Genomic DNA, 20,374 nt, shown 5'->3' with positions numbered 1-20,374 from the left:
CCTCATGCTATTAATTAAAATGTAATTTTTTTGATAACTATTTGATAGTGTTTCACATGTTGAATTTTCATCTCTCTACAGGCTGATTAGTTGTGGTGTCACAGATGAAGGTTGTGCTGCTCTGGCTTCAGCTCTGAGATCAAACCCCTCACACCTGAGAAAACTGAATCTGTCTGGGAATAAACTAGGAGATTCAGTGAAGATGCTTTCTGATATCTTACATAATCCTCACTGTAAACTGGAGACACTGAGGTAAGATCATACAGTATATGACTCATACTGTACATGCTATGTAGTGAATAGTGTCATCAATAAAGACATTTTGAATGAGAGACATTTTACATAAAATACAGTGCATATAAGAAATGTTATTTATCCTGTTTGAATGAGACTTCAGATGATTTATGATCATGTTTTGTGCTCTGTGACATACTGATTTGTGCTTTAAAGTGGAAGTTAATCAGTCATAAAAAACATAATTAATGTAACCATTTTAAAGCAAAAGGTTTGTAATAGCTTTTGGAGTAAAGGCACAGCCATCTTGCTGTACCACGGCATGTGACGTCACACGGTTTGTTTGCTCCATTGGCCAGTAAAGTAATATAAGCATTTTTTTATTTTTTTAACATACAAATGTTTTGGGTTTTCACCATAATTTGGATCAATATCATCAAACTGACTATATCACAAAGTTTTGATTGTGGTATCCCAACAATTGTTTTCATTACACAAGGTGCAAAATGATGGAAACAAATAACACTTCATACAATATAGTTCATGTTGCATCTTATTATGTAGGACCTTTCAGACATATTTGCATTACACTGGCTCGTTCACCAGTAGTGGTATATAAGATTAGTATATTAGCTGCTGCGGTTAACAGGACACTAAAACTATTCACAATATACAAACTATTCTTAACGATGTGCTGCTTCCTCAAGAAAGTTAATCATTCCCATGTGTTTTAAGTCTTGTCAGATTAAACAAAAAAGTGTTTTAAGCCATTCAAGCGTAAAACAGTGTGAAAGAGATTTCAATGCGGTACTCACTCGCTGTGATACATCATTAAGACTGCATGTGAGTACCAAATTGAGTTATCTTTTGCGTCTGCTCAAGCAAATGCACACAAAATGATGTCAGAATGACTGTCTTGATGAGTATCCACATAAACAATGGTATTGTTTCCAACCCGCTCTTCAACCTAATCCAACAGATTTATATGGCAAGCCGATTTAGCCTTAAAGGAGAACTCCGGTGTGATATTGACCTAAAGTGTATTGAATCATGATACCGAGTGTGAACGTACCTTACATATCTCATCTCGGTTTGTGTCCAGCTGTCCGAAATCTGGGGTCAGTTAGCCGATGCTCACAACAGGTTGTCAATGAAAGTCAACAGGGAATCGGAATAGCCATGTAAATAAATCACTGTTTTACGCCATTTACGAGGCACAAAGTAGCTCCACACTTCATTGGTAAACTTCCAAGGGCCCTGACATTTAAAACGAGACATTGAGAACTCAGAAAAAGCACCGGTAGTTTATTTACAAGAAGATTTATACAGACAGTACCTGGAAGATAAAATCCGGTCGCCGCCATCCTGGACTTAGTCACGATAAGTCGAGTGTAGAGCACCAAGGAATTTATCAGGTTATCAACGTATCAGGTTGTAGTTTCCTTGGTGCTCGACACTCGACTTATCGTGACTACATTTAAGATGGGGGCGACTGGTCTGTTCCTGGTGGAAAATGTCTGTATAAATCTACTTGTAAACAAAATACCGGTGCTTTTTCTGAGTTCTCAATGTCTCGTTTTAAATGTCAGGGCCCTTGGAAGTCTACCAATGAAGTGTGGAGCTACTTTGTGCCTCGTAAATGGCGTAAAACAGTGATTTATTTACATGGCTATTCCGATGCCCTGTTGACTCTCACTGACAACCTGTTGTGAGCATCGGCTAACTGACCCCAGATTTCGGACAGCTGGACACAAACCGAGATGAGATATGCAAGGTACGTTCACACTCGGTATCATGATTCAATACACTTTAGGTCAATATCACACCGGAGTTCTCCTTTAAATATACTAAGTGTTACTCATCGTAATTGCATTTTTACTAGTAAGAATTAAATTAGAGAGCTCTATAATTTCATTCCTACTAGTAACAATGCCAATTAGAGAGCTCTCTAATTAAATTCTTACTAGTAACAATTCCAATTAGAGAGCTCTACAAATTAATTTTTACTAGTCATATGTTTCCATTGACTTCCATTCAATTTTAATTACAGAGCTCTACAACAGAATTTTTACTAGTAGGAATTTCAATTAGAGAGCTCTACTATTGAATTCTTACTAGTAACAACTACAATTAGAGAGCTCTCTAAATCAATATTTACTAGGGATGGGACAAAAAAAACGATTCACCTAACTATCGCGATTTTTTTATTTACGATTTTAAAATCGATTTTTTTTTTACACCAGAATCGATATCAATTCATATTAAATACATTGCTTTATTTTAGCACTTACTTATAAACGGGGCGGATGAAAGTTACGTCTTTTATTTCAGCAGAGGGCGATGTGTTGTATCGGTTACATGATGTCACATCTCTTACTAGCAAACACGAAAAATTGAAAAAGGCGGAAGGAAAGACAGTAAGAGATATACAGCCTGTACCATCACTAGGGGTGATGATACGTGATCCGTACAGACCAGCCCCCACGGTTCGGCACGCATGTGATTCGCGGATTAACTGTTAAATTTATAACCATCATAGAGTAAAAGTTTATAATTTGCACGTTTTCTTTTATTTAGCTTCTGATTGGTCAGTTTAAAACCATTGCAGCAAAAGAAGACGCGCGCTGTTTTATTTTATTATTATTTTTTTTTACCGCTGCCGCTTCACACACCAGAAGCGAGCACGCGCACAGAGAGAGAGAGAGAGAGAGAGAGAGAGAGAGAGAGAGAGAGAGAGAGAGAGAGAGAGAGGCGATTCACACAGATTGATCCCTCTTTAACTTCTATTTGAACTTCTACCGAAACAGCTGAGAAAGAGACGCGTGCCAGTATTAGGTGCGTGCATTTGGCCTTAAAGAGACAGCATCCTATAAACACCTGCAGTGAGAAGCACTAGTTATTTTACAATTAAATATTACATTTCTGCACCTGAATACTAGGGTTATTTAATTAGTGTTAGTATTAGTAACTTGCTTTGGATCAGAAGTACTCAAAGTAAGCATTCAGTAATTAATAAAAAACTAACTTTTTTTTGTTTGTTTTGTTTGTTTTTTGCTGATCCGAAAAATGATCCGATCCGTGACTCAAAATCCGTGATATGATCCAAACTGTGGGTTTTGTGATCCGTTGCACCACTAACCATCACACTTTAAATCCAAAGTGTGGAAACATTTTGTGGCTGTTTGTTTATGCTGAAATATTTAGTTTGTTATAAACTGAAATAAAACAGGAAAAATGCTAAAATGTTTTTTTTTTATTGTGTATATATTGTGTACTATTCACATTTTTCCATATGGTCTAGAGCAGTGTTTCTCAACTCCAGTCCTCGGGACCCACTGCTCTGCACATTTTGTATGTCTTCCTCATTTAAGGCACCTGATTTTGATCATCAGCTCATTAGTAGAAAGATTCATGAACTGAACTGAGTGTGTCAGACTCAGAAACATACAAAATGTGCAGAGCAGTGGGTCCCGAGGACTGGAGTTGAGAAACACTGGTCTAGAGAGAAAGAAACAAAATCGCAACACATTACAATATCGAATCGCAATACTTGTAGACTCTGAATTCTTTAAAAGAAAATCGCAATAGATATCGTATCGGCACCCAAGTATCGGAATCCTATCGAATCGGGAGGTAGGTGTATCGTTAGTCTCGCGTAGCCAGACCTTCAGACTGACGTCTTAAGGTCTGGAATACATGGCAGCTTTAATTGGCCAAGGCCCGCCTATAAGGCCGTTTGACCGACATGTCAAACAACCAATCACAGTTCGTTTCGTTCAGCGTCACGTTTCGGGGCGTAGAAATGTCCCCACAACAACTGACTGGCATGCAACAAGTCAGTCATTGAAATAACCAGCATTGAAAGTTAACGAAGAAGAGGGAGAACAAGCAGTAAGTCAGTAATTTGTTCGCGAACGTTGCAAATGTGTATAACAACAACGGCGTCTGCATAAGCACCTTTTAGCAAAACGCCGAGTAAACCAGTCTGCGCTTTGTTTCCCGGCGGACCGAAAACAAACGCGACACTCGCGTGTTCCGGAAATCCGGTCAAATTCAACTAATCAGATGACGACTTCGACATTCCTGAAGTGTTTCCAGTTAAGTGTACCATATGCATCAGACGTTTAGCCAACCTTCCGTGGGCGTGACGTCTGAGGCTGAGACTAGTGTATCGTCCCATCCCTAATATTTACTAGTAATAATTTAAATTAAAGAGCTCTCTAATTCAGTTTTAACTAGTAACAAGTTCCGATTAGAGAGCTCTCTAATTTAAATATTACTAGTAAAATGCAATTACAGAACCCTATAATTCAATTTTTACTAGTAAAAAAACACATTAAAGATGTTTAATTGCAGAGCTCCATAATTGAATTAAAGAGCTCTCTAATTCAGTTCTTACTAGTAACAATTAAATTAGAGAGCTCTTTAATTGGAATTGTTACTAGTAAGAATTCAATAGTAGAGCTCTCTAATTGTAATTCTTACTAGTAAAAATTATGTTGTAGAGCTCTGTAATTAAAAATAAATGGAAGTCAATGGAGACATATGAATAGTAAAAATTCATTTGTAGAGCTTTCTAATTGTAATTGTTACTAGTAGTAATTGAATTAGAGAGCTCTAGTAACAATGCAATTACGACGAGTAACCCATAGTATATTTTAGGCTAAAACGGCTTGCCATAGATTTATGACTTCTTCCACTCAATACTATTCACCGTAATGACTCAAATGTATAAGCAATTGGACTAACTTCACCTTCTTCCATTTCAAAACAAGTGTGTGTTCATGTCCCGTGACATCACACACTGTAGTGTTGCAAGATGGTGGCGCCCTTGCTCCAAAACCTTAAACAAAACAACATTTTTTCTTTAAAATGGTTACATTAATCATGTTTGTTACATATGTTTTAATCAAAGTGGAAATCAATTTACTAAATAATGTCTGCTTCACTTCTACTTTAAGTTCTACTTTCTCTTTACTAAAAGATTCCGAGCTAAACTGATCTGATCTGAGAGAGTAAAGACTGTGTCATTGTTCTCTACAGGTTGATTAGTTGTGGTGTCACAGATAAAGGTTGTGCTGCTCTGGCTTCAGCTCTGAGATCAAACCCCTCTCACCTGAGAGAACTGAATCTGTCTGGGAATAAACTAGGAGAATCAGTGAAGCTGCTTTCTCAAGAACTACAGAATCCTCTCTGTAAACTGAAGACACTGTGGTAAGATCATATATGACACAATGTATACAATACTGTATTTAAGTGCAAAACAAATGACAATTTTCAAAACAAATGAACAAATCCAAAAAGAAAAGCAAAAAAAAAAAAAAAAACCTTTTTGAGTAAAAAAAAACACTAAAATCGCAAAATGTCTTACCTAGTTACTTATTACAAACATATGCTTATAAAAATAAACGTAACAGTTTTAAAATTTGTATTTTTTGTATGAGTGTGTGCAGTTTACTTTGTAGAAGAAAACATCAGAGTATTATCAAAGTATTGTATATTGAATACTTATCACTGATTGGACAAGCTTTGTGACCAACTTTGTTTATAAGGTCCCAATCAGGCAGCATCCATTTATGATTATAATAAGTATAATACACAACAAATATATTATTACATGGGGTGGATTAGTGGCTAGCGCTGTTGCCTCACAGCAAATAGCCTTTCTGTGTGGCATTTGCATGTTCTCCCTGTGTCTGTTTCCTATGAGTGCTCTGGTTTCCCCTGCAATCCAAACACAAGCAGCATAGGTGAATTGGACACCTCATAAATTGCCTGTGGTGTATAAATGCCCATGTGTGTGTGAGCCTTGTAATAGACTGGAGATCCATTCATGGTATCCCCTGTCTGTGGCCTGAGATAGGCTCCAACTCCCCACAAACCTGCAGAGGATAAAGTGGTTTAGAAAATGAATGACTGTTATTATATACTGTATTGTAATGGACTGAACTACACTGAGGTGCAAATATTTGCCAAAGTATCTCACAGTCCAGGTGATCTTAGGTTTTACTATCTTAGGTGATAAAGGGGAAACCTGTACACACACACACACACACACACACACACACACACACACACACACACACACACACAAATAACTACTCCAGAACATTATTAATACAGATCTGAATACCATAGTAAAAATTGTGTAGAAATCTAAATGATATGAATTGAATGGTGTCATTTACAAAACAAATGAAAAAGATGACTCTGGAAGTTTCTGTCTCTTTAATGAGTGATTCACTGATCTGAGAGAGTGAAGAGTGTGTCATTGTTCTCTACAGGTTGAATAATTGTGGCGTCACAGATGAAGGTTGTGCTGCTCTGGCTTCAGCTCTGAGATCAAACCCCTCACACCTAATACTTCTGGATCTGTCTGAGAATGAACTAGGAGATTCAGTGAATCAGCTTTTTGCTGTACTGAAGGATCCTCACTGTAAACTGAAGAAACTGTGGTAGGATCATCTCTCTGATAGTCACACGTTATCAGAAAATGTGCATTTTTGTTTTAAAACACATAACTTTTGCAATGGTTAAGCCTGACGTTTACACTACTCTGACGTTTACGACCCTTAAAACAGAAACCTTAGAAAATGCTGCAGACCCCATTTTAGTTTAAAAACTCCAGAGTTATGTGTTAGTGTAAAAGGACCAAAATGGAGACTTTTGTAAATGATGGCGTAGCTGCCCACATTTGTTCTGTGTATCCTTGATGACTGTAAACAATAACATGATGCTCTTTGTACCTGCTAGTGAATAGCAACCAACTTGGCAACTGGTCATGTGACATGCGTTTTCGGTTGTAGTTGGTTTTAGCTAGTGGTAAGTGGCCAAAACCCCTCTAAAACCAGCCTGCTGACCAGCTATGACCAGGTAAAACCGGCCAACCAGCCCAGGCTGGTTTTAGCTGTTTTTTTTCAGCAGGGAAATTTCTACTGAGGTAAACACATTCCTATTCAGATTGGAAGAGTTAATAAATGAGATGTAATGGGGAAGACTTGCCTACTGTAAAGCAAATGTCCTCCTGTAGGTGTTTATTAGAGGAGCAAGTAACTGTTTCTCCAGACAGATCCGTCCTTATATCACTATGAAACAATATCACACATTCAGCTCTGTATGTCTGTTCAGTCCTGAAGCACATGACAGTTTCAAACAGCACCATTGAGCATCAAAATTAATACCAACACTTTAACTACAATTCACATTGTGTCATTGTTCTCTACAGGTTGAGAGATTGTGGTGTCACATATAAAGGTTGTGCTGCTCTGGCTTCAGCTCTGAGATCAAACCCCTCACACCTGATAGAACTGGATTTGTTGGGAAATAATCTAGGAGAATCAGGAGTGAAGTTACTGTCTGATCTGAAGAAGGATCCACATTATAAACTGGAAATTTTCAACTGTTGTGAGTATATTATTATTTAAATATTTTAAATTGACCCACATTTAGTAGAGTTGGGGTACTCAGACTCGAGTACAATTTTAGCGGACTCGGACTTGTCTCAGACTCGGATGCATTTTGAATTGGACTCGAGCTTCTCGTACTCGGGAATTATCGCCGACTCCAGCCGAGTCCAGGGACAGTTGACGGAAATTTTACTGACTCGATGCATTATTACGAAAGTGACATTCAGTATTCACACGTGTTTAAAAGTCTTGCCAGTATTTTACTCTTTTATGCCATGCCAGACTGCTACTTAAAAACTGTCATTAACCCTTACAGCCTCATTTTCATCCAAGAAAAAAAATGTTCAATGCCATCTACCCTTTCTAAGGTCTTACCGTTCATCATATAAAACCCAAAACACAGCCACAATCAGAGATAAGAGGTGTATTCTCTGCTCCTCAGGTCTTATTCACTAAGCTTCCACCCTATTGAATTTATACATTTACTATATAACAACAAATAAAGTCCTGTCCTATAATTTGTCACCATTTAAAAGCTTCACTCTGAAATATGTCACAATAAGCTATAACTTCTGTTACATGACTTTAAGTTTGCTGAGCAGGACACTAATTATGAGATGGTGTGAAATCAAAAATCAAAATGGCAATATGCAATAGAGGCTTTTGTCACATTTAAATTGTCATTGCTTTATTCTAGTTGTAAAGGTTAAAACAAGGTTAAGATACTGACAAACTGTAGTGTTCAGTTGGACTCGGACTCGACTCGGACTTGACCCATTTGGACTCGGACTTGAGTCTGACTCGCCCCATTTTGGACTTGGACTTGACCCGGACTCGAATGGTTAAAGACTAGGACTCGACTCAAACCTAACACTAACATTTAGTAAAAAACCTCCCTTGTGTATAATTGGAGAATATAAGACAATGATTAAGCATTTTCATATCTTCCAGTGTCTCTTTGTGTTAATAAAGAGACAGTTGTTGATAATTTACTGTTATTAATGTATGATCAGTTTTTCATCTATATGTCGCTGATATATGAATATACTAATATCACTGGCTGTACTTTTTCTAAAATGAATCTGCTGATGTGATGTGACAGCAGTAATGTCTCATACTAATATGTGTCTGTCTGCGTGTTTTATTGTAGGACTCTTAGGATCAGCTGATGGTGAATAAGGAGCTGTTACAGAGGCGTCACAGTCAGACACAGAGACACACAGCATCACTGTCACGTGTGCATGACTTCACATCACTTTTTTTTTTTCCCTTACAAGTCTGATAGATTCTGTAGCTTCCTCCCACTCTACTGAACCATCCTTCTCTCTGGTGGTATATACTAAAGCTGGCTTCCGGTTCCCACACAGAGGTGTGAAATCTCATTTCATTTGGCGGCATCCGAATTGAGCTGCCAGCCCTATTTAGGACTACTCTACTACTTCTACTACTACTACTATTTATACTATCCACAGGATAAGAAATCTATTGAGATTTCTATTGAGAGATGAAGGAAGTTGTCCAAAACAGGGATTCACAAGACAACAAATTATTTTAGATTGTGTTTTTAAAATCTCTTAAATGGTTCAAAAGATTAACTATGCAAAACATTCGTTATAGTTTCATAAAGTTTAATAAAAGCTAAAACAATGTAAAAAAAAAAGTTTCCAAAGAAATGTGTTCTCCAAAATACCTTCATATTTATTGATATATCGTAATTTCAGAAAATATTTGTCAAATTCTTCCAGTGGTAATTGGGTGAAAATAAGAAGCTAATTCCACACTGAAATGGTTTTTATGCAGTTTTTCTTAACTGGTGGGTCGCAAGACCATTCTGAGTGGGTTGTAGAGTGTACAGTCAAAGAAACAACATCAACAACAAAACCGTGCTGTCCCGGTCTGCAGTCATATGAGAGGTCGAAAGACTTAATGTCAGTGTCATTATTCTATTGCTATTTTTGTAACTTGTTATAAAATAAAATAATCACTCTCCTCAGGAAAATGAACTATCCTGTCCTGTCAGACTTTACTCTTCAGTTGTGTCGTTGCACGCTGTATATCACTTCACCAAAGCACATAAGAATCTATGAGCATGCAATGTGTGAAATTAAAGTACCAACCGAGACTTCACAATTCCCCCTCCCAAGAAAAAAACAAAAACAAATCTGAGATTTGCATTAATCAACAAGCATCATCAACATAAACTTTTGAACATGGAGCACCTTTGTAATCCCCTCAAGCTGACCTGTTTAACAACACTGTTAAATTGGGATCTACAATACTAATGCCAACCCGGGATGTGTTTCCCAAAAGCATTGTTAACCAAAGATATGTCCATATTTAATGTAGTCATCAGCTGCCATGTTCGTTACAGCAGCATTTCGGAGATCTCCAATCGATGAATTAGTAAAAAATTATTGCTCCCCCACCTGCATGTGATGTCATTTATGACCGACCTATATTGATGAACCAACGTGGTTCAAATGACTGAAATGCGACCATGATTGGGAAACAGTCATGACTTGTACATGATGGCCATTACCATTCATATTTCAACAAAGCCCTGGTTGTGCAAAAAAATCAGACCCCTAAGTTCCTCACCCAAGCTCTTGTCATTTCAAGCTCTAGCTAAACTGCTGCAATGCTCTATTGGCTTGCCTTACAGCCAACGTGACTAAACCTCTTCAGATGATTCGCTCAGAAAAAAACAAATGTGCAAAAATTGTATCCTTAGGGTTACAACAGCTTGTCACTAGGGCAGTATCTCAAAGAGACACCTTTGTACCTTCTTTACCCCTAAAGGGAACATTTAAGTATTATAAGAGTACATACCTTAAGGGTATATATTACTACTCTAAAGTACTAATAGTTAAGAAGGTACAAATGTATCCTTTCGAAGGATAACAGTGACAAGCTGTTGTACCCCTAAAGGTTAAATTTTTGCACATTTTGTGTTCTTACTCCACTGGCTCTAAATGAACACAAAAGATTAATTTTTTTGTGCTTCGACACTGAATTTCAGAGTTGCCACTGGACCCACACCACCCTTAATTAATACACTTTTACAAGTGTATGCCATCAGTTACAATCACTGAATGAGTGCCTCCTTGCTGTTCCTTTACATCAAGGCACAAAGTCACTCTTCAAAACCTTTCTGGTGAAATGAGCTTCCAACCTCCACCCAATCTGCTCAAACCATCACAACTATAAAGAAGCAGCTGAAGACACACCTCTTCTGCAACCACTTAAAAACTCCACAACCTTAAACCAATGCACATTTTAATCTTCTTTTCTGAATTTCACTTCTGCTATAGATAGTTTTATTTTAAGGGTAGACACTGCAGGCAAAAACACTGTTTGTTCACGCACCTGTTAAGTTGGAGATTTTGGGCTTTTTGTTTTTTCATCAAGTTTTTTTTCAGACTAGTGGAAAGAAAACATCCAAAAGACACTGTTAAGTATTTCTTTTATAGCACTTTATCTATTTGTGTCAATAGATTTCAATTACAATACAGATTTTTAAAGACCGTTTTCTCAAAATGAGTTTTTTCTCCTACACTGAGCCATAAATCTCCACTTCAGTAGCACTTACACCACACTTTACATTTTTATTCCTGTCTATATCCTGAAGGTTTTTCCAGAAGGACTTGTTCAAATATAATTTATATTTGAACAAGTCCCCCCCCCCCCCCCCCCAAAAAAAAAATTGCTAAAATATATTGTTTTCTGTCTAAGTATTTTCTGGAAAAAAAATGACAAAATGAGATACCCAATACCAATACTCAATTCCTTCTGTAAAAACATTTGACTCTATGTTCAAAATATAAAACAAGAATTTTGAAACTGAATTCATCCAGGGTTTAGATTTTTGTACTAAAAATGTATTCAAATTAGCACATATTTCATTAAATAATACCTCATTTGCATTTTAGAAAACTTGTAATACAAAAAATGTTTGCAATTATCAATGTTATCAATCAACTGGGAAAGTAAGGTGAGAACGATAGTTAATTTTTTTGCCGTATTTACCTGAAGTGTCTCACCTTAAATAAACCTGACATTGTATAGTCTATGAAAACTTGCTTATGTCTCTCTGTTGTAAGTCGCTTTGGATGAACATATGTGACCCTGGACCACAAAACCAGTCTTAAGTCGCTGGGGTATGTTTGTAGCAATAGCCAAAAATACATTGCATGGGTCAAAATTATAGATTTTTCTTTTATGCCAAAAATCATTAAGAAATTAAGTAAATTTCATGTTCCATGAAGATTTTTTGTAAAATTCCTACTGTAAACATATCAAAATGTAATTTTTGATTTGTAATATGCATTGCTAAGAACCTAATTTGGACAACTTTAAAGGTGATTTTCTCAGTCTTTTTGATTTTTTTGCATCCTCAGATTTCTGATTTCAAATAGATGTATCTCAGCCAAATATTGTCCTATCCTAACAAACCATACATCAATAGAAAGCTTATTTATTGAGCTTTTATATGATGTATACATCTCAGTTTTGTCAAATTTAACCTTATGACTGGTTTTGTGGTCCAGGGTCACATATTTGCTCAATGCATAAATGTCAATGCAAATGTTTTATGTTAACACTATGTCCTACCTGACATTAGCTATATAATCAGCCATTAAAGGCATTATGCATATTTTACACAATTCACTACGCTGAAGAAAAATCACGAAACAGCTTGTCTAGAGGGTCAAACCTCTCAAGTCCAAGTAAAAAAAACCTATCCAGCCATGTTAAACAAGATACCATAAGAAACTAGTTGTAGATGGGGTTTCCAGCAAGACATGGGAAATGGAAAACCCTGTGGAGATTTTCATATATACAGTTATTTAAAACAGATCTCAATTCATGGTTGATAGATTTCGAAGCCAAAGATGACAGTGCCTGCAGGGGTGATCTCTGCTCAGTTTTACAGAACATCATATTTCATGTAGCAACAGTGATGTTTGCAATTACGCATGTGTAAGACAGGCTTGCTTCTTGTAGGGTAATGTATGTTTTCAGCTACAGTTTGTGACTTCAAATGTTAATCATGGAGACATGACAGGCTCCCAGGGCAGCTGGAAAAGTAAATGATACAGTAGGCACAAAGATCACTCCTCTCTATTCTCACAGATCATTCCTGTAGCCCCCATTTCCCACTCTTTTCCTCTACTGGGATGTTTTCTAGGTCAACAACAACTAGACAGAAACAATACATTCTTTAATAACTGTCCATTAAACTTCACGCACACAATGGGAGGTCCACAGGTCCCCAGAGACCTTTGACTATGTGTGTGACGTCTATTCCATATTTGAGCTTATTTTGGCCAAAGAACTGCAAACTTGCATGTCATTACTTTTACTCATTTAGCAGATGCTTTTATCCAAAGTGACTTTTGAATAGTCAATTATTATAAGAGGCAACAATGATTGTCAAACACAATGGCAGGTTTCAGGTATACTGAACAACTAAAAAATAGGAAAGTATACTCTTATTCTACTTATTTACTTCACAGAAATTTGCTTTATATACTTCTCAGAAAAATACTTAATATGACATTTAAGTATACTTGACTTATACTTAGAAAAAGTCTGAGAATCAGTGTTTTCATTGTTATATGCTAGGGGCGCTATTACACATCTTCTGAACAGAATTTCCAAAACACAAGTGAAGAAGAAACCGAAACAACAGATGCTTCCACATGTAATCTAACACAATCCTCAGACATAAAACAGCATCAAAACCATAGATATGCAAAACTGTGTAATGTTATGGAATAAAATGTTGACTCATGAAGAGGTAATAATGACTGTCAAGCTTCGGGGCGTTGATCAACTCCATCTACGTTTTGATTATCATCAATAGTCTTTTTTTGTTTTCGCTTTTTGTTCAAAATGTTGTTTATATATACAGTATATTTTTTATTTATGAAACTTACCCACGTTCAAGTGTTTATAAAAAAAAGAATGCATGAAGCTATAATAAAAGGTTTTTGTTTACAAGTTTTTGTTCAGATACTCATATAACAAAATATATACAAATTAATCCCTAAATAGGGACATACAGTAGTAGTATACTTACCCCCGGTTTCACAGACAAGGCTTAAGCCTAGTCCTGGACTAAAATGTAAGTCTGAGCGGTTTCAACTGAAACAAAATTGCACTGATTGATCTGAAAATATATCAGTGCCTTTGTTTTGTCTCAAGATGCACACCAGTAATGTATTTTTTCTAAGCATGTTTATAAAAATGACTTAAATGTCCTAATTGAACTATGGCCTAATCCTGGCTTAGTCTAAGCCCTGTCTGGGAAACTGGGCCATTAAGTATTATATAAAGTTCACTTAAAGAAAACATGCGAGTATACTTGCGGTATAAAACTACTAACTTCGTAGTTTACTGAGACTATACTTCAAAGTGTACTAAAAGTGCATAAAAAGTATTTAATTAGTAAACTATCAGTATACCTAGTAAACTAGTCTTAAAAGTATACTTTTATATACTGGAAAGTGGGACAATTTAGTCCCAAGGAGTATTGAAATAGTACACTTAAAGTATACTACTAGTACACTGGTATTTGTATATTTACTACATAGAGTATACTTATAAATATACCTGATCTTTACTTATACCTAATAAAATAAACTTGAAGTATACTTTTTTTTTGGTAAGGGTATTCTAGAACAGAAGCAAAATGTAAAGAAAAAAGACAACAAATTATTATAGGAAGTGGCTTTGCTTATGATTGTGAGTCAGATCAGTGGAAGTGGTATATCTCAGCTGTTTCTTGAATGTAATGGTCTAAGCAGATCAGATGGAAGTTAAAAACAGGAACAGTGTAAAGATTCACATTGTGTAATCAGATTGCTTTCATCAAGATACTAGTAAAGTAACACATTGCTTTTTAATTTACAAGGTTGCTTTAGTTTAGAGAAAACTCTTGCCATTTTTTGTTTGCAGTTGACTGACTAAAGCTGGAAGTCAATAACACAGAGAAACAGAACTGAAGACAATAGAAGGGTATCTTCAGTTCATTATAAGTAACAATGCAGTCACTACAGCTGACTGTGACACACAGTGGCTCTTAGAGCAATATTTACAGGAGCAATTCAGCTGTGTTCAAGAAGAGCAGTTAGGGAACCATCACAGGGATGTGGATGTGTTTGCAACAGCACTGCAATTCGGCAATTTGTGTTCAGGTATTTCTTGTGTCTGACTTCTGAATGAAAAAAGGATTTTCCAGAGCACAGCCACACATTACACAATCGTCATAGACCAACAGCGGTTCAAAGGTGTTTAACAGCTGACGCAAAGTTTTCCATAAAGTTTGGGGGGCCCGAATCCTCTGCTGACCCTACTAATTAAGAGCTTGAAAAATAGGCGTCCACCCCCGCCACCCAAACACAGTCACAACAAAGATGTGGAGGTCTAAAAAAGGCTGTATACGAAACGGTTATAATTCTACATAATGCATGAGGAATGTTTCGACAGTGTTTCCAAACAATCTTTTAGTAACCACAAACGTTAGATCGTAGGTTGGACAAATAGACTTTAAATGAAAACCCTAAACCGTAAGGTAAAATGATTTACATTCAAAATGATTTTATTCACTATTTCACAGTTTGTAGCAACAGAAAATAGGTCATTAAATATGGACTTAAAAAAAAAAAAACTAAATCCAACAGTTTTTAATAATTTATGCAATTTTAAATAAAGGATTACTCCACTTTTAAAATAAAAGAAATCTGATTATTTACTCACCCCCATGTTGCAGTGTTGGATTTCATGATGCTTAATGGATTTAGGGTTAAAAATGCAGCTTCAAAGGGCTCAAACGATCCCAGCCGAGGAATAAGGGACTTATCGAGCATAACAGTTGGTCATTTTCTAAAAAAATTACAATTTAAATACTTTTTAACCTCAAATGCGCATCTTGTCTAGCTCTGCGATTCACATGCGTTAGGGTATATCTAAACGCCCAACTAATTTTCTCCTCCAACTTCAAAATCGTCCTACATTCCTGTAGAAGTACCGACAAAGATAGGTCAAACACGCTTTACAAAAAAGAAAAAAAAAAAAGGGTAAAACAGTGATGAGGGATGATTTTGAAGTTGGGAGAGAAAATGAGATGGGAGATTTTCACAGAGCTAGACAAGATGAGCATTTGTGGTTAAAAATGTATAAATATAAATGTGTGTGTGTGTGTGTGTGTGTGTGTGTGTGTGTGTGTGTTAATATATATTATTTATTTTTTATTTTAAGAAATTGACTGATTGTTTCGCTAGAAAAGACCCTTATTCTTTGTCTGGCAGCCCTTTGAAGCTGCATTTAAACTGTATTTTTAACCTTTAATCGGTTGGAGTCCACTATATGGAGAAAAATCCTGGAATGTTTTCCTCAAAAATCTGAATTTCTTTGCGACTAAATAAAGCATGAGTTGGGGTGAATTTTTTATTCTGAAAGTGAAGTAACCCTTTAAGGTAAGACTTGCATATTCTCCCCAAATTATTACCACCAGAATCATATTTGTAATCATATACTCTACTCAAAAATGAACATTTTGTCATCCCACTTAGCTTCACAATCATTAAAGTACTTTGCACAATGTTATTTTTTTATTTTTGCATGCACTTTTTTTTTACCCTGTGGTTCCGGTTTTAAAAAAGTAACATAAATCCAACATAGTTTTGAATAATTTATGCAATTTTAAATAATTAAAGGATTACTCCAATTACAAAATAAAAAAAAAATACTGATAATTTACTCACCCCCATGTGTCGGACTTCATTGTGCTCAACGGATTTATGGTTAAAAATACAGTTTCAATGCAGCTTCAAAGGGCTCTAAACGATCCCAGCCGAGGATATAGGGTCTTATCCAGCATAATAGTTGGTCATTTTCTAAAAAGAAAAATACAATTTAAATACTTTTAAACCTCAAATGCTCATCTCGTCTTATTTGTCATATTTGTAATTATATACTTTACTCAAAAATAAAAATTGTTATCCCACTTAACATTGGCTTCATAACCATTAAAGTACTTACATTAAAGTACATATTTTTTGCACTATATATATATATATATATTTTGCATGCACTTTTTTACCCATGTGGTTCTAGTTTTAAAAAGTAACATACATCCAACATAGTTTTCATAACTGACGCGATTTGAAATAATTAAAGGTTTACTCCACTTCCAAAATAAAAAAAAAAAAACCCTGATAATTTAAATGTTGCAGTGTTGAGCTAGACAAGATGAGCATTTATGGTTAAAAAATGTATAAATATAAATTTATAAAAAAAAAAAAAATTAAGAAAATGACAATGTTTCGCTAGAAAAGACCCTTATTTCTTGACTAGAAGCTCTTTGAAGCTGCATTTATACTGCATTTTTAACCTTCAATCCATTAAGGACCATTGAAGTCCACTATATGGAGAAAAATCCAGGAATGTTTTCCTCAAAAAACTTAATTTATTTGCGACTGAAGAAAGAAAGACATGAATATCTTGGATGACTTGGGGTAGTAATCCTTTAAGGTAAAACATTTCGCTGACAAATGGCATATTTTCCCCAAATTATTATAACCAAAAATTAAAATCGTGTCATCCCACTTAAAGTTAGCTTCATAACCATTAAAGTAATTACAAAATATGAGCATATTTTTTGCACAACATTATTTTATTATTATTTTTTTTTTTTGCATGCAGTTTTTTACTGAAATTTTGTTTGCTTTGAGGAAATAATCATACCGGTTACAGTACACCACATGAGTGCTTTCTGTTAAGATCAGTATCAGATGATACATTGACAAACAATAAATACTGTCATTGTTTAATTAGACTGACATATCTTTGAGTCTTTTGAAAGTATGTTTTATCTTTAAAAGTGTTGACGTTTATGCAATTGTTAGAAACAAATCTCACCAATTACTCCACAAAGTTAGAGATAGAAATCGCTTTAAACAATCCACCCAGAAGAACACCCTTGTAAAATTTGCACGTTATTACACATGAAGAACTGCACTGAAATGTACAAAGAAAAGCACACACACTTTGAGTGTTTGGCAGTAGCCCAGTCTCCTATTGTTTGTGGTTTCCTGGTTTGCTGTACGGTAGAGGTTGATTGGCTGCAGATGTGACATTGTAATCACACACACACACACACACACACACACACACACACACACACACACTGGATAATCCTTACAGGCAAACAAATACTTAACGCATTTTTGCACACACAAATACTCAGATTTCTCATTACTGAAATCTCCAGCACTTCTCTCCTCAGCAAAATCCCCAATAATCCTCTCACTTTCCTTTTCTTGCTGTCTCTGTTACGCTTTACTAACACTGCAACACAGGCATTTTCTCTCACTCGCTCTACATTTCTGTCTCTATAACTGAAATCCATCCACGTTTTTGTAGAAGCCAAATCTGTTAATGACTCTATGAAAGCAAAATTGGGGTTTTAGCCCAATAGTTTTAAGACCATGTATATGCAGTGTGTGAATCATATGGGTTTGGGCGATTAAGTCTGTTATATAGACAACACTAAGCACAAATTGAATGTTTTCAAACACTTGTAAATGCATGTTAATTGCAATTAAATGACAATGCATTAAAGTTTACATTATATTTAATGCACATTTATAGTGCTTTTTTGACCCACTTAAAGGGGTCGAATGTCATTTCTGTAGAAACTTGTATGTTATGTACTCTAAGTAAACTGAAGCGGCCTTTTATTTAATCAGTATTATTTTAACTGTAAGTTCAGTTTTTTGAAAATACTTATATATACTTAAAAAAAAAACCTACAAGTGCATGTTCGACACAGTTAAGCACACTTATTTTTTACAAGGACATGCACATGTAAATGGATCAGTTATAGGTGGGTCACTTCCGTATTTCTGTAATAAACTAAAAAAACTGCAATTCAAGTGATTGTATCTAAAACAGATATAACTCATCTGTAGTAATACTTACTTATAAAGACAATTTAAAACTTTTATAACGAGAGACTGTGCTGTTTTGTGTGTTTAAGATGTGTTTAAAAGTTTTAGACAGGAACTGAATTGGTTTTGGACAGTGTTTCAGTAAGTTACTCTAAAAAGTAATTAAAAAGTAAAGTGTTACCAATGTTCTTATTAATTCACAAAACGTATTTAAAAGTGAGAAGGGTACATAAAAAGCATGCATTTTAAAGTTAAACTCTAGATTTTGATGTTAAATCCACTATTGCAGTGTATATAAATGTATATATACCATATTAAGTTCAACTAGATAAAGTTTGTCAAGACAAACTTTAGGTTGGCTATAGAAAGCCTATCTTGAAAGTTTAAAGCAGCTGTAAAAGCTTAAAGTTTTGAACTTTATATAGATAGATTAGATGATTAGCATGCTGCTAGCATGTTTAGAATGTAGTTAGCATGGTTCTAACATTTTTCTAGCATGTTTAGCATGTTTCTAGCATGATTAACAAGTTATTAGCATGTCATTAGCAAGTTTCTATCACGATTACGAAGTTGCTAGCATGTTTCTAGCATGATTAGCAAGTTGCTAGTGTGTTTCTAGGCTGACTAGCAAATTGCTAGCACATTTTTAACATGTTTCTAGCATGATTAACAAGTTGCTAGCATGTTTCTAGCATGATTAGCAAGTTGTTAGCATGTTGCTAGCATGCTTCTAGCATTATTAACATTACTTGCATTATTAGCATGTCATTAGCAAGTTGCTAGCATGTTTCTAACATGATTAGCAAGTTACTAGCATGTCATTAGCATGTTTCTAACATGATTAGCAAGTTGCTAACATGTTTCCAACATTAGTAACAAGTTGTTAGCATGTTTCTAGCATGATTAGCAAGTTGCTAGTATGTTTCTAGGCTGACTAGCAAGTTGCTAGCACATTTTTAACGTTTCTAGCATGATTAACAAGTTGCTAACATGTTTCTAGCATGATTAGCAAGTTGCTAATATGTTTATAGCATGATTATCAAGTTGTTAGCACGTTTCTAACGTTTATATCATGAATGGTAAGTTGCTAGCATGTTTCCAACATGATTAACAATTTTCTAGCATGTTTTTAATATGTTTCTAGCCTGACTAGCAAGTTGCTAGCATGTTTCAAGTATGATTAACAAGTTACTAGCATGTTTCTAGCATGACTGACAAGTTACTAGCATGTTTCTAGCATGATTAGCAAGCTACTAGCATGTTGCTAGCATGAATAACATGTTTTTTAACAATTTGCTAGCATGTTTTTAATATTTTTCTAGCCTGACTAGCATGTATATAGCATGATTAGCAAGTTTCTAGCATGTTTCTAACATGATTAGCAAGTTTGCTAGCATGTTTCAAGTATGATTAGTTACTAGCATGACATTACCATGACTGACAAGTTACTAGCATGTTTCAAGTATGATTAACAAGTTACTAGCATGTTTCTAGCATGACTGACAAGTTACTAGCATGTTTCTAGCATGATTAACAAGTTACTAGCATGACATTAACATGACTGACAAGTTACTAGCATGTTTCTAACATGATTAGCAAGCTACTAGCATGTTGCTAGCATGAATAACATGTTTTTTATATCATTAGCATGACTGACAAGTTACTAGCATGTTTCTAGCATGATTACAAGTTGCTAGCATTTTTTTAACATGATTAACAATTTGCTAGCATGTTTTTAACATGTTTCTAGCCTGACTAGCAAGTTGCTAGCATGTATCT

The sequence above is a fragment of the Garra rufa genome, chromosome 5, assembly GCF_049309525.1.
Source record: "Garra rufa chromosome 5, GarRuf1.0, whole genome shotgun sequence".
Classification (NCBI taxonomy): Eukaryota; Metazoa; Chordata; class Actinopteri; order Cypriniformes; family Cyprinidae; genus Garra; species Garra rufa.
Note: the sequence above shows the minus strand (reverse complement) of the source record.